Source organism: Dendropsophus ebraccatus, chromosome 15 (genome assembly GCF_027789765.1).
Source record: "Dendropsophus ebraccatus isolate aDenEbr1 chromosome 15, aDenEbr1.pat, whole genome shotgun sequence".
Classification (NCBI taxonomy): Eukaryota; Metazoa; Chordata; class Amphibia; order Anura; family Hylidae; genus Dendropsophus; species Dendropsophus ebraccatus.
Window position 1 is genome coordinate 39,398,009 of NC_091468.1, and position 12,400 is coordinate 39,410,408.

Below are 12,400 nucleotides of genomic sequence, written 5' to 3' on the forward strand. Positions count from 1 at the left end.
AATTAAATATACTGTCAAAAAATAAATATATATATAAATATACATTTATTTATATATATATTTATTTTAACAGTATATTTAATTGCAAAATGATGGAATCGTTTAAATTAAGTTATTGAACAATGAAAGAGACTTTATTACAACGAAAATGTGTTTTATTAATTCAATATATTAACCATGAGAGGCATTAGCATCGGCATACTGCAGAGGATCGCAAACCCCGGTAATAGCAATTCATGTAAACTGTTTCCCTGCTTTCCCAGAGGTGTTTGCATCACTTTCTTAAGATTTTATTTGTTATTTTTAGTTGAACCAGATTTCCAAGTAAATGACCGTATGTTTTCAGCCGCATGTCTAGTTTTTCCCACGGCCGTAGTTTCAGCCGCACATTTCCAGCCACATAAAAAATACAGCCGCACACATACAGAGTGTGAACATAGCCTAAGGCTACAAACCCACTTGGCGGGTCTGCAGCGAGTCCCCTTGCTGCGTATTTGCAGCGAGACTCGCTGCAGATCCCGGCCCTATACTTTTAATGGCAGACAAACACGCAGCAGGGATGTACATCCCTGCTGCAAGTTTGTCTGCAGCCCACCCCATAAACCCCGCCGGAGCTGATACTTCACCTGATCCCGGCTCCGGCGGTTCCCGATGTCTTCAGCAAGCCAGAGCGGGGACCAGGTGAAGTATATGCTCCAGCCAGCCGCCTGCAGCCCCTTTAACAACTCCCGCAGCCCCGGCCGCCCGATCGCCCCCCCCCCCCCATGGGAACTGCAGGGGGGCGATCAGTGCTGCCGGGGGGCGATTGGGGTGTGTGTGCGATCGGTGCTGCGGGGGGGGCGATTGGGGGGGGCGTGCGATCGGTGCTGCGGGGGGCGATCGGGCGGCCGGGGCTGCGGGAGGTGTTAAAGGGGCTGCGGGCGGCTGGCTGGAGCATATACTTCACCTGGTCCCCACTTCGGCTTGCTGAAGACATCGGGAACCACGCCGGAGCCGGGATCAGGTAAAGTATCAGCTCCGGCGGGGTTAATGGGGTGGTCTGCAGACAAACTCGCAGCAGGGATGTACATCCCTGCTGCGTGTTTGTCTGCCATTAAAAGTATAGGTCCGGGATCTGCAGCGAGTCTCGCTGCAAATACGCAGCAAGGGGACTCGCTGCAGACCCGCCAAGTGGGTTTGTAGCCTAAGGCTATGTTCACACACAGTAAGAGACCAGCCGTTCCGCGACCCCGGCTGGGTACTTAAGTACCAGCCGGATGATCTTTCTAGCTGAAGGGTTCTGATGCGGGCACATGGGCACGCCCGCATCAGAACCTCCCATACCACACAATGAAGCGAGCGGCCGGATTAAATTGCAGCCGCAGAAAACTGACATGTTAGTTATTTGCGTCGCCGTATGGGGTCCCGGCCGGAGCGTATACGATGTGTATACGCTCTGGACGGGATCCCATAGCAGAATAGGCTTTGTTCCACAACGGGAAAAGTACGGCCGTTGTTGCCGATGGCAACAACGGCCGTACTTTTACGTAGTGTGAACATAGCCTTAAGGCTATATTTACCGTTTTTAGGTGCTTTAAATATATATTTTTTCCAATTAAATTAAGTTGGTGTTGTTTCTCTTTACATATGTATGTGGTCATTTTACAGGCCTTATATGCATTTTGAAATACTTTTGGTGTTTTTTGCACATAAATGCATTGAAAAATTACATGCAAAGACCTCGTATGCATAAAACATGCAGAATATGCTCTTTAAACCCAAAATATGCATAAAACACTATATTAAAAAGCCATTAAAAACACTTCAAATTTTTATTTTGCTTGCAAGTACTTTAAGCCTTGAAGTACACTGTGTGAACATAGCCTTATGTGTTTACATACAATTTGCCAATTACATAAGCCAAGTAAGTAACATCATGTTTCTCTTTTGTTTCAGTTAGTTTGGTTGAGTGATGTGTTTTTGCATTGCCATTTAAGTGGCTTTTTACATAGATTCTCCTTTATTTGATAATAAAGCAGGGGATGCATTTACACGTGAAACCTTTTAAATTATTTAAATTCTGAAATCTGTTAAAACACTTGGGAGAAAACAACAGCTCTAGCAAAAAGAAATTGGTACTTCAAAGTACTGTAATAATTGCATTTAATTAGCCGGGTGCTTAATCCATAAATGAAAGCGCATTTACAAAAAAACATTCCACTTGTAATTTTGTGGACGGCTCTAATTTTAAACAATATTGAGGGCAAACAAAGCAAAATGACAAATTTGAACAATATTCATCATCAGAAAGCATATGTTGAATTGTGCTAGAAAACATAATAATCTCTTACCAAGCTGAAAATGAGCTGTATTATTTGCCTTTGAGGTTCTGTGCGGCTTTAGATAAGACTATCAATTATTCTGTTTTGAAAATAAATGTGTTTAATAACAAGAGATTATGAATGAAAGACAATAACATTTACGGAACTCTGAAGATTCTAACTCATCGAAAATATTACTGAGGTCCATTTACTGATTGATAAATGTACATTTATAGTTTAGTCTCTTACTCCTTTTCCCCTTTGAAAAGTAGGCTGGTCTAGTGAATCTTGTCTTTTTTCTAAAGTTGTTCATTCCTAATTCCGTGTTGTTATTTACTAATCTAATTCTGTCAGGTTGGGACAGGAGGACACAAGACAGGTGACGCCCTGCTCTTGCACCCGCCCTGCTGTGCCTGCCTGCTTACCACTATCTGCTCTAGGTGGCAATGGGTAACTGGGCGATGGTCCATAACCTTGCTGAGTGCAACACAGAGACACAGATGGAACAAACAAACACAATAAAGTCGAAATAATCTGGTAATACGAAGGGGTAGCAATCAGAAATAACGCTTGCTTATTGAAACTCAGGAATGAGGCTCTATCGCAGGCAAGGAAGCATTATGGGGGTGGTTTTTATATGGAGACCGGAGTCCCAGCCCCACGTGTTTGGAGCTCCAGTATATACAGTGGAGCTGACTAGCAGTGCCAGCCACCAGTCAGCACCTACTAGATAGAAATCCACTGTTTCTGCCGGGGGCAGAGAGGTCCCGCCACAGAAATTATGGACACCACAGACAGGGATGCCATTGGCGCGTCTAGAAGGCCGTCGGCGCGCTCCGGCAGTGCGGCCCGGCTCATGACAAATTCCTTGGATAAGGCTCTCTTCATTTTTTTGTGACATCATTTTGTGGGGAAAATGTATACAATGGGACAACGGATCTCATTGACTCTAGAGGCATTTTGTCTGTTGGTTTTACTCCATTCAATGGAAATACACTACTGTTTAGCGAGCATGCTCAGTCTAGCACAGTGATCAATCAAGCATCTTTTTGCTTGACTAAATTGATGCTTGGCTAATACCTCATGGTGCTGAGTGCTGTTTAAATATTCACGCTACAGTACTGACATATTAATGTAAAAGTTGCTTCATCTAAGAAACCAATGCAAAACAGTATATGGGATATGATCTCTTATCATTTATTAATTTATTGCTTTTTAAAGTGTTAAAGTGTTTATTATATTTATTGCCATTTCCCCCTTCACTCCCCACTACCACAATTGACGGCATACGGATGGAGTTCGAAATTCTGTATGTTTCATTTACACATGCCTTAAAGGGACAAAATATACAAAAAAAATTAAAAAGCAATAGGTGAATCAGGCAACCACTGCTCTGCCAAGCAGGGGGCACCTGGTTAAATGCTTGAGTCTCCCATTAATTTCAATGCATAAAATTGTATTGACAAAATGTCAAGTTAAGTAACAATCAGCTTAAGGCTACAATCATGTCATCTGTGGTATGCAAAGCAATGCATATAAGAACTGGGCGGCATAGTGATTCCGGGTCACTCATACAGGTGAATAGGCCATTCACAAGCAGCCGCGACTCAGCAGTAGCTACAAATCCATCCTGGGTGGATTCTTTGTGACTGGGGTTGTTGGACAGTGCAACATTACGGTTGCTGGTCATGTAACCACAGTGTAGACCTAGGCTTAAAGATATATTATTAGAGGGTTGGCCCAACTTGATGCCCCCTTTCATATAGCATAATAAATCATATAGATTTCATATATCATATATAAGTTTATCCTACTCTTGACTTTGCATATTTTGACAAGAACAGAGAGCAACAATAAATGAAAACTACTTTATCAATGAAACATGATGCAAAAAGGACATAACAATTATGCAGATTCCATTTTATGTCCTTTAAAGAACAGGATGGATCCAGTTGTTATTAAATAGAAGTAAATGGCCACAGGATTAGTGTTGAGTGACACCCGAACCTTATGGCTTGGCCGTTAATTGCTTTAGTCTGCATAAATTAGTGTCACTTAAAAATCGCTCTACTTGCCTGGAAAAGTCCAGGATGACAGTCCGAAGCACCCAAACTACTTTGAAAGCAGCATTGATTTATGTAGACTAAAGCATCAGGTTTGAATATGGCCGCTGTTACTGTAAAGTTCACTAAGAGGATATAAGGGGATAGGCATGCTGTTTTTAAAGGTATTCTAATTCTAATCTTTAAAAAAAAAAAAAAAAAGTTTTCATCAGGATGCAAAAAAAAGGGCGGCCGCACATTCTGTCTAGAGCGTCACTGGGCGGGAGAAAGGGATTAACCGTAATCCCTAGTGTCCATACAATAAACTGCAGGCCCCTCTATAATTTCAGCACCTCCCCCTTACCCTCTATATAAGACGGTTCGATAACCCTTAGAGGACCGGCCAATTAAAATTTTTGCGTTTTCATTTTCTCCTCCTTGTGCTTAAAAGGCCATAGCACTTGCCAAGAGACGCACATGAGACCTTATTTTTTTGCGCCACTAATTGTACTTTGCAATGAAAGGCTGAATGTTTGCATAAAGTACACGGCAAAACCCAAGAAAAAATTCAATGTGTGGTAAAATTGAAAAAAACAAACATTTTTTATTTTTTTTTACACCGTTCACCCTCGGGTAAAACTGTCTTGTTATATATGTTCCTCAAGTCGTAACGATTACAACGATATGTAACATGTATAACTTTTATTTTATTTGATGGCTTTTAAAAAATTAGATTAAACAAAAAACAGATTAAACAAACAATGAGAAACAGCTAAATATTATAATATATAATATATTTAAAATATTATAATATTGTAATATTATAAATTACTGTACAGTATAGCAAGCAGCATGTGGAGTATAATGCACAGTAAGTGCATAAACCTTAAAAAACTGCAGCAGTTTGTAGATACAGAGATGCATATTCCCATAATGCAGTAGCGTAGTACAACAGACTAGAATAGAGAGGCAGGGCTGCTGTCAGAGGTCTGTGTGGTCACATCCAAAAAACCTCCACTCCACGACAAGGTACTGCAGGGTGCTGGTCCAGTAAATCAAAGGATGTGCATAATAAAATAATTTGAAATGCGACACAACGCGTTTTCAAACCACTCCGGTTTCTTTTTCAAGTGTCATCTGCATGTCGCATTTTAACTGTTGTTTTTACAATAATTTTTTTTATTATGCACGTCTTTTTTGGCTGTATCGATCCCGTTGTGGGAGAATCCGAGGAGGGGCTGCGGTTCATTTCATATGCTATACGAGTGTTGTTCCTCTTGGATCGCACAACATGACCAGGAGGGAACATTTCGTTATCGCTCCCACCCACTGCATTGTCTGTATTATGCCATGGAGTGCTGTTTCTTTCTCTCTTGTGTGGTCACATGACAGCGATGGGGAAGGGGGGGGAGGTGTTCAGCATGGACCAATCAGGAAGTGAGAATCACAGAGCTGTGCAGGAGGACAGTGACAGAAACCTCTCTATACAGAAGTGTGAATGGCTGAGTGTAAGTGCAGGCACATTGTAGCACCAGTGTTTATAGCTGAGTGTGAGTGCAGGCACATTATAGCAGGAATGGAGAGGATGGGAAACAAAATGGCTGACAGAGACGGCAAATAGCATGAAGGAATGAACAGGCCAGATGTGGGCACATAAATGCAGCACTCTCTGTCCAAAGAGAGAGTGGTTACAGCTATAAAGAGATTACCTCCACGGTCCTGTCCCCTGATGCAAGCCCCAGCCCGAAGTGGACTTGCTATGATTTGGAAGGTGAGGGAGACTTTCTTGGACAGAGTACAGTGCTAGATCTTCTTGTAAAATGCTCCAATCCAAGTTACTCTTAAACCAAGGTACCACTGTATTTTAAAGATCTGTCTGACTCTCTCAGTAGACCTATTACTTTTAGCTAATTTAATCACCTCTTGTGGATGGGAGCACTAAGGGGTTTAAGGTTGCAGTGAGGTCAGGGACAGGATATCACAAAATGTACTTATGTCCACATCTGAGGGTTGAGCTGTACAAGCATGATCTGCCAGGTTGTATAATTTAGTAGAAAACGGCAGAGATGCATCTGCAGTAGCATTTGGATGAGATCCCTTGCCTTTTATTGGGTGTTGTACATTAGCCAACTTAGATTACTCTTGCTGTGTGATTATACAGGCTGGTAAAGCTCCCGCTCTATCTCATGTGGCATGAAAAATAGCTTTAGTTACTTGATATTTATAATATATTTATAAAGTAAGAGGCTGTGTAACTGTTCATGTATAATCAACATTTTGGAAGATGTACAGTATGCTGAGCCCAGTGGAGCTTATTTAGAAGCCGGAGATTCTCAAACTCTTAAAAAATCCTGTATGTATATTTGCTCCCCATTTCCTTTCTCCTGGGAAGCAAGTTTAATAGCTGCTCAAATATACGCCTTATGGATGTACCAGATACTAGTAGCTGTCACGGCAGAGCTGCCATTTTGGTATTAGAGATTAAGATCTCATCTTAAAGGGGTTGTCCAGCTAAAATCTTTTTCCTTCAAAACAACTGGTGTCAGAAAGTTATATAGATTTGTAATTTACTTCTATTTAAAAATCTCTAGTCTTCCCATACTTATCAGCTGCTGTATGCCCTGCAGGAAGTGGTTTATTCTTTCCAGTCTGACACAGTGCTCTCTGCTGCCACCTCTGTCTGTGACAGGAACTGTCCAGAATACGAGAGGTTTTCTACGGGGGTTTGCTAAGGCTCTGGACCGTTCCTGTCTCGGACAGAGATGTCGGCAGAGAGCCCTATGTATGACTGAAAAGAAAACAACATGTGCTGCAGGACATACAGCAGCTGATAAGTATGGGAAGACTTGAGATTTTTAAATAGAAGTAAATTACAAATCTATATAACTTTCTGAAACCAGTTGATTTGAAAGAAGATTTTTGAAGGATAATCTCTTTAATTTTTCTCCAAAAGCCCACCGAATAAGATCCTGAACTGAGATGCATCTGTTGCCTGCTTTTGCAATTTAAAACAACGTCCGTTTTTGCCGCAATTTAACTGACTGCAATGCATTGAAGTCAATGGAAAGACGGATGTCCAATGCACACAATAACAGACAGCGGACGTCAAAATAATGATCATGACAATTATTTACGGACGTCTTTTGCAAACAGCAGACATTTTCTATTACTTGTTCACACACAGTTGTTCTTTTGTCACCGTTCTTTTTCCATTTTTACTATTAAATTCTTTGGACTTTTCAATTAAGCCCCACACAAAGGCCAATCAGTAACCCCAAACTAGAATAATAATGTACCAACAGCCGTCATTGCAGGGGGAGGCCAGACAGCTAAATGACATCCATTATTTTAGACTCAAAATGACAGACGTAATTTTAAACAGAGCTAAAAAGACTTTGTGTAAACATAGCCTATTACAGTGGTACCTTGGTTTAAGAGTAACTTGGTTTAAGAACGTTTTGGTTTAAGAGGTCATTTTCAAAATTGTGACTTGGTTTAAGAGCATTGCTTTGGTTTAAGAGCTCCCTGTACTGGGTGGAAGGGGGAGTGGGGGAGGGACATGGTCTGCATAGCGTGGTCTACAGCCCTGTACTCTGACCCAGGAAGTCTCCCTCACCTTCCAAATCATAGCAGATCCACTTCAGGCTGGGGCTTGCATCAGGGGACAGAACTGTGGAGGTAATCTCTCCATAGCTGTGACCCCTCTCTCCCCGGACAGAGAGCGCTGCATGTATGTGCCCACATCTGTCCTGCTTATTCCTCCATGCTCCCTGCAGTCTCTGTCCACCCTTGTGTTTCCCATCCTCTTCATTACTGTACAGTAACTTATAATATCACATATTCTGCTGTTTCTGAATGTTTGTTTAATCTGTTTTACATGTTATTTAGAATAATAAATCATTATCTACATTGTCTACATTTCTATGAATTCTCATGGGAAAATTTGCTTTGGTTTAAGAGTGGATTTGGATTACAAGCACGGCCCCGGAACGAATTATGCTCGTAATCCAAGGCACCACTGTATTGTTTTTGTTTTTTTTTGTCTAATAACATTATATGAGCAATCTAAGATGTACATTTTCGGGAATATACAATTAACACATTTGTATTCAGTCCTCTATGTATTTATTGAACTATGAAAATGGCTGTTTGTTTAGTGAAATTATTCTATGATTGATTTTGCGCCTATTTTTTTATTTTTTATTTTTTGCCTTGAGCTGTATTGCATGAAATGACTGGTATGCTTCCCTCATATAATAAAACTCTAGTATATAGCATAATACTGAGCCTTGCACATCCTCTCGAGAATATACAGTAGCTGATAAACCAGACCGTGAAAAGAATTCTACAGACTCTATGATCTGTTAGCCTAATTGTGAAAAAAAAATTTGATATGGTGTTGATTGGTCACAGCTCCAGTATTCTTTATTACACCAATTATTAATTCTTTCTATTTTAAGATTTAAATAAAAATGATATAATAAAATTTTTTTTTATATAAAATTTTAAATCTGCTTGTATCTGTTATATAGTCTCCTTGAATTTCTTTTTTTTTTTTTTTGAATGAAGCAAAGAACAGCTTTATCATTTAACACACCTCATTGTGATCATAGTGTTATCTCAATTTACTGAGATGCTGTGGTCCAGAAACAATGAAATAATAAATTCTGCCCGGCCACATCTGTACTTGTTAGGCTTGGATGATGACAACAACCCGAAGCCTTGCCACAATCATATTCATAAAATGTAATCGTAAAGCTATTGAACCCAGAACTATGGATTATAGAAAATCTTAAGCCTCATTCAATTCCATATTAAAATCACAGATGCGATTCTAGTAGTTATACTGGCATTTATTCAACTTCAAATAAGGTCCAATGTGGCTCAGTACAAGTTTATTAGCGATTTTACTATGCCATTGAAAAAAGCTAAAAATTTTTATATTGTACATGTTGATAGCCTCAGTTCTTTCATGGATGGTTAGTGGATATTGCAAAATTCATACCTAAGCACCAAACAATACCAGAATGCTTGGAGGAAGCAGAGAGGATTGGAAAATATGAACATGGGAAAGGTGTCCCAGGTCTCCACCACCTAGACGACCTTTACCAACCAACCCTCTCTTGGTCCATGTATGTGTCTCTCACTTTTAAAGTCTCTATAATTCCCATAGAGGGACATTTACTAAGGAGTCTAATTTGTGCAACTCTTCTAATGAGGATTAGAGATGATCGAACAGTGGAAAATTTTAGGTTCTGTAGAACTCAAACCTTTTCGAACCTTCCGCATTTGATTCCCGATGCCTTCCCGGTCCGTGAAAAGGAGGAGACAGCCCGGGTACAGTCTGGAATTCCGGGATTCAGCCTAGGTAATAGTCTCCTCCTTCCCCACGGACCGGGAAGGCATCGGGATTCAAATGCAGAAGGTTCAACAAGGTTTAAGTTCTATAGAACCTAAAATTTTCCGCTGTTCGATCACCTCTAATAAGGATTGGTGTATATTTTGGTCCAATATTTTGTGACTGATTTATTAAAATGGAAAAAGTCGCTAAAAAAGCTAAAATTGTGCAAGCATATTCTCCTGGTACTTACCAGACGTAGGCCTGCACCTGTTTGTGCGACTTTTTAAAAAGTCACAAATGATAAATTGGGCACTAATCCCGGATTATCCAAACTTTTGGGTGAATACTCAAAACAGGAAGATTAAAAAAAAATGTTGCATCTAAAAAATATTCACCTATCGAATACTGGTTCATGAACAGAACTTAGATTAAAAATGAGTAAAAAAAATCCAATTATTCACCTAAAAATAGGTCCTTGATAAATTTCCCCCATAGTCTTTAGTTTAAAGGGCCAAATATACTGTATGTATGGTATATAAAGATGTTATATGGTGCGGTGGCATCTGGGTCTTTCTCACATGCATTCGTCATCAATACAAGGTAGATAGTAAAAATAAAAGTCTTTGAAAGGGACTTTCCAATTTATGTAATTAACTCCCGGGATGAAAGGGGGTGGAGGGACATAATAAAGAATCTATACTTACCCATCTGTGTGCCCCCACAGCTCTACTGCTTGTGGACCCCATTGGTCTGCAGTTCCCCTTTCAGTGACATTACACCCCCAATATGAAAAGTCTGCTCAGCAAAGCCATTTAATGGCAAATATTTGCTATTATTTTGAAACAACGGCTGTTATATTGAAATAATGGCCGTTATTTACTGTTATATGGTGGCCATCCACTCAATTTCACCATTGTGTGAACAAACCCTTTCTGTGTTTTTAATCCACTTCTGGTTTTGGTTGCAATACTGACTGAAATATACTGACTGAAATATACGTAGTGTGAACGCAGCCTAAGGCCTTATGCACAGTTAAGTATTTTTTTCAAGTCTGTAGATTCCTCCCGCTATCCACACGTGCAATCAGCTAAAAACTATGGATTGGGCATATGTAGTGTATCCGTAGTGCATCTGTATTTCTGTAAATTCTTTTTGTGTTTTCAACATATCAATTATAACTCAACCGTATTTTTGTTTTTTACGGAAATACGGATGCCAAACAGGTTACAATCCATATATGTATACCCTTTATTAGATATACAATAAAATCACTTTTTTTCATTCACCCCTCTCCTGGCATCCTGCCTAAACAGCCCTTAAATAGATACTGTGGTAAAAAAAAAAAAAAAAAAGGGTTTTAAATAAACTGGTTTCAGAAAGCCATATAGATTTGTAATATACTTCTATTTAAAAATCTCAAGCCTTCCAGTACTTATCAGCTGCTGTATGTCCTGAAGGAATTGGTGTATTCTTTACAGTCTAGCACACTGCTCTTTGCTGCCATCTCTGTCAGTGTCAGGAGCTGCCCAGAGCAGTAGCAAATCCCCACAGAAAAGGCTTTCCTGCTCTGGAAAGTTCCTGTCACAGACTGAGGTGGCAGCAGAGAGCACTGTGCCAGACAGAAATGAAAACACAACTTCCTGCAGGTCATACAGCAGCTGATAAGTACTGGAAGACTTGAGATTTTTAAATAGAAGTAAACTACAAATCTGTATAACTTTCTGACACAAATTGATTTGAAAGCTAAATATTTTCTCCGGAGTCTTACATTATGTCCTGGTTAATTTGTTTATTAGTGATGAGCGAGTACTAAAATGCTCTGGTGCTCGGTACTCGAGGCAAATATTTCCCGATGCTCGGGTGCTCATATCGAGTAACGAACCCCATTGAAGTCAATGGAAAACTCAAGCATTTTTGTAGGGGACCCAAGCTCTGCACAGGGAAGGTTGCGGGAAAACCTGTCAACCTCAGAAAATGAAGGAAACACCACGGAAATAGACAGGTAACAGCAGGGGCAGCAACACTCTCTTGCAGCAGTCGATCACCACAGTGTGCAGCTAAGATCATGGTAGCTGCACTGCAAGTCCCAGCCAGCAGTCTGGAGTAATAAAAAAAAAAAATTTTTAAGCCCTTACAAGGGCTGTTGGGTTCTTTCTATAGTATCTCTGCCTACAGGAAAGCTAATTACCTCCCTAACGCTCTCCCTGACAAGCAGCAGCTCTCTCCCAACTCTCTTCCAGCCTGCATGTGAGGCGAGCACTGCCAGCCGCCATTTTTATATGGCAGGGTCATCTGATCTGGCCAACCAATTGCTGCTATCGACATGTATGGGTCCCACGTCATCACACAATGTACCAAAGAGTCTCCTGCATGTTTATTGGCTGAGAAATTGCGCCCAAATTTACAGGAAACGGATGATGCCACTTTCTCAAGTATCGTGAGATGCTCGTCCGAGTAACGCGTACCACTGAGTACCCTAATACTCAAACGAGTACCAAGCTCGGACGAGTATGCTCGCTCATCACTATTCTTTATATCTTTAAATTGGACTTGTCAGCAGGGAAAAAAGGGTTGTAAATACCCATAGCTCAGCAAATAGCTAGATTAGTGGTTGGAAGAGTGGTTGGAAGGCAGGCAATAACAATAAATATCTCAAAATCTGGGAACCTTGGAGCATATTCTATCAGAATTATCTGAACCTCTCTGGCCCTATTACC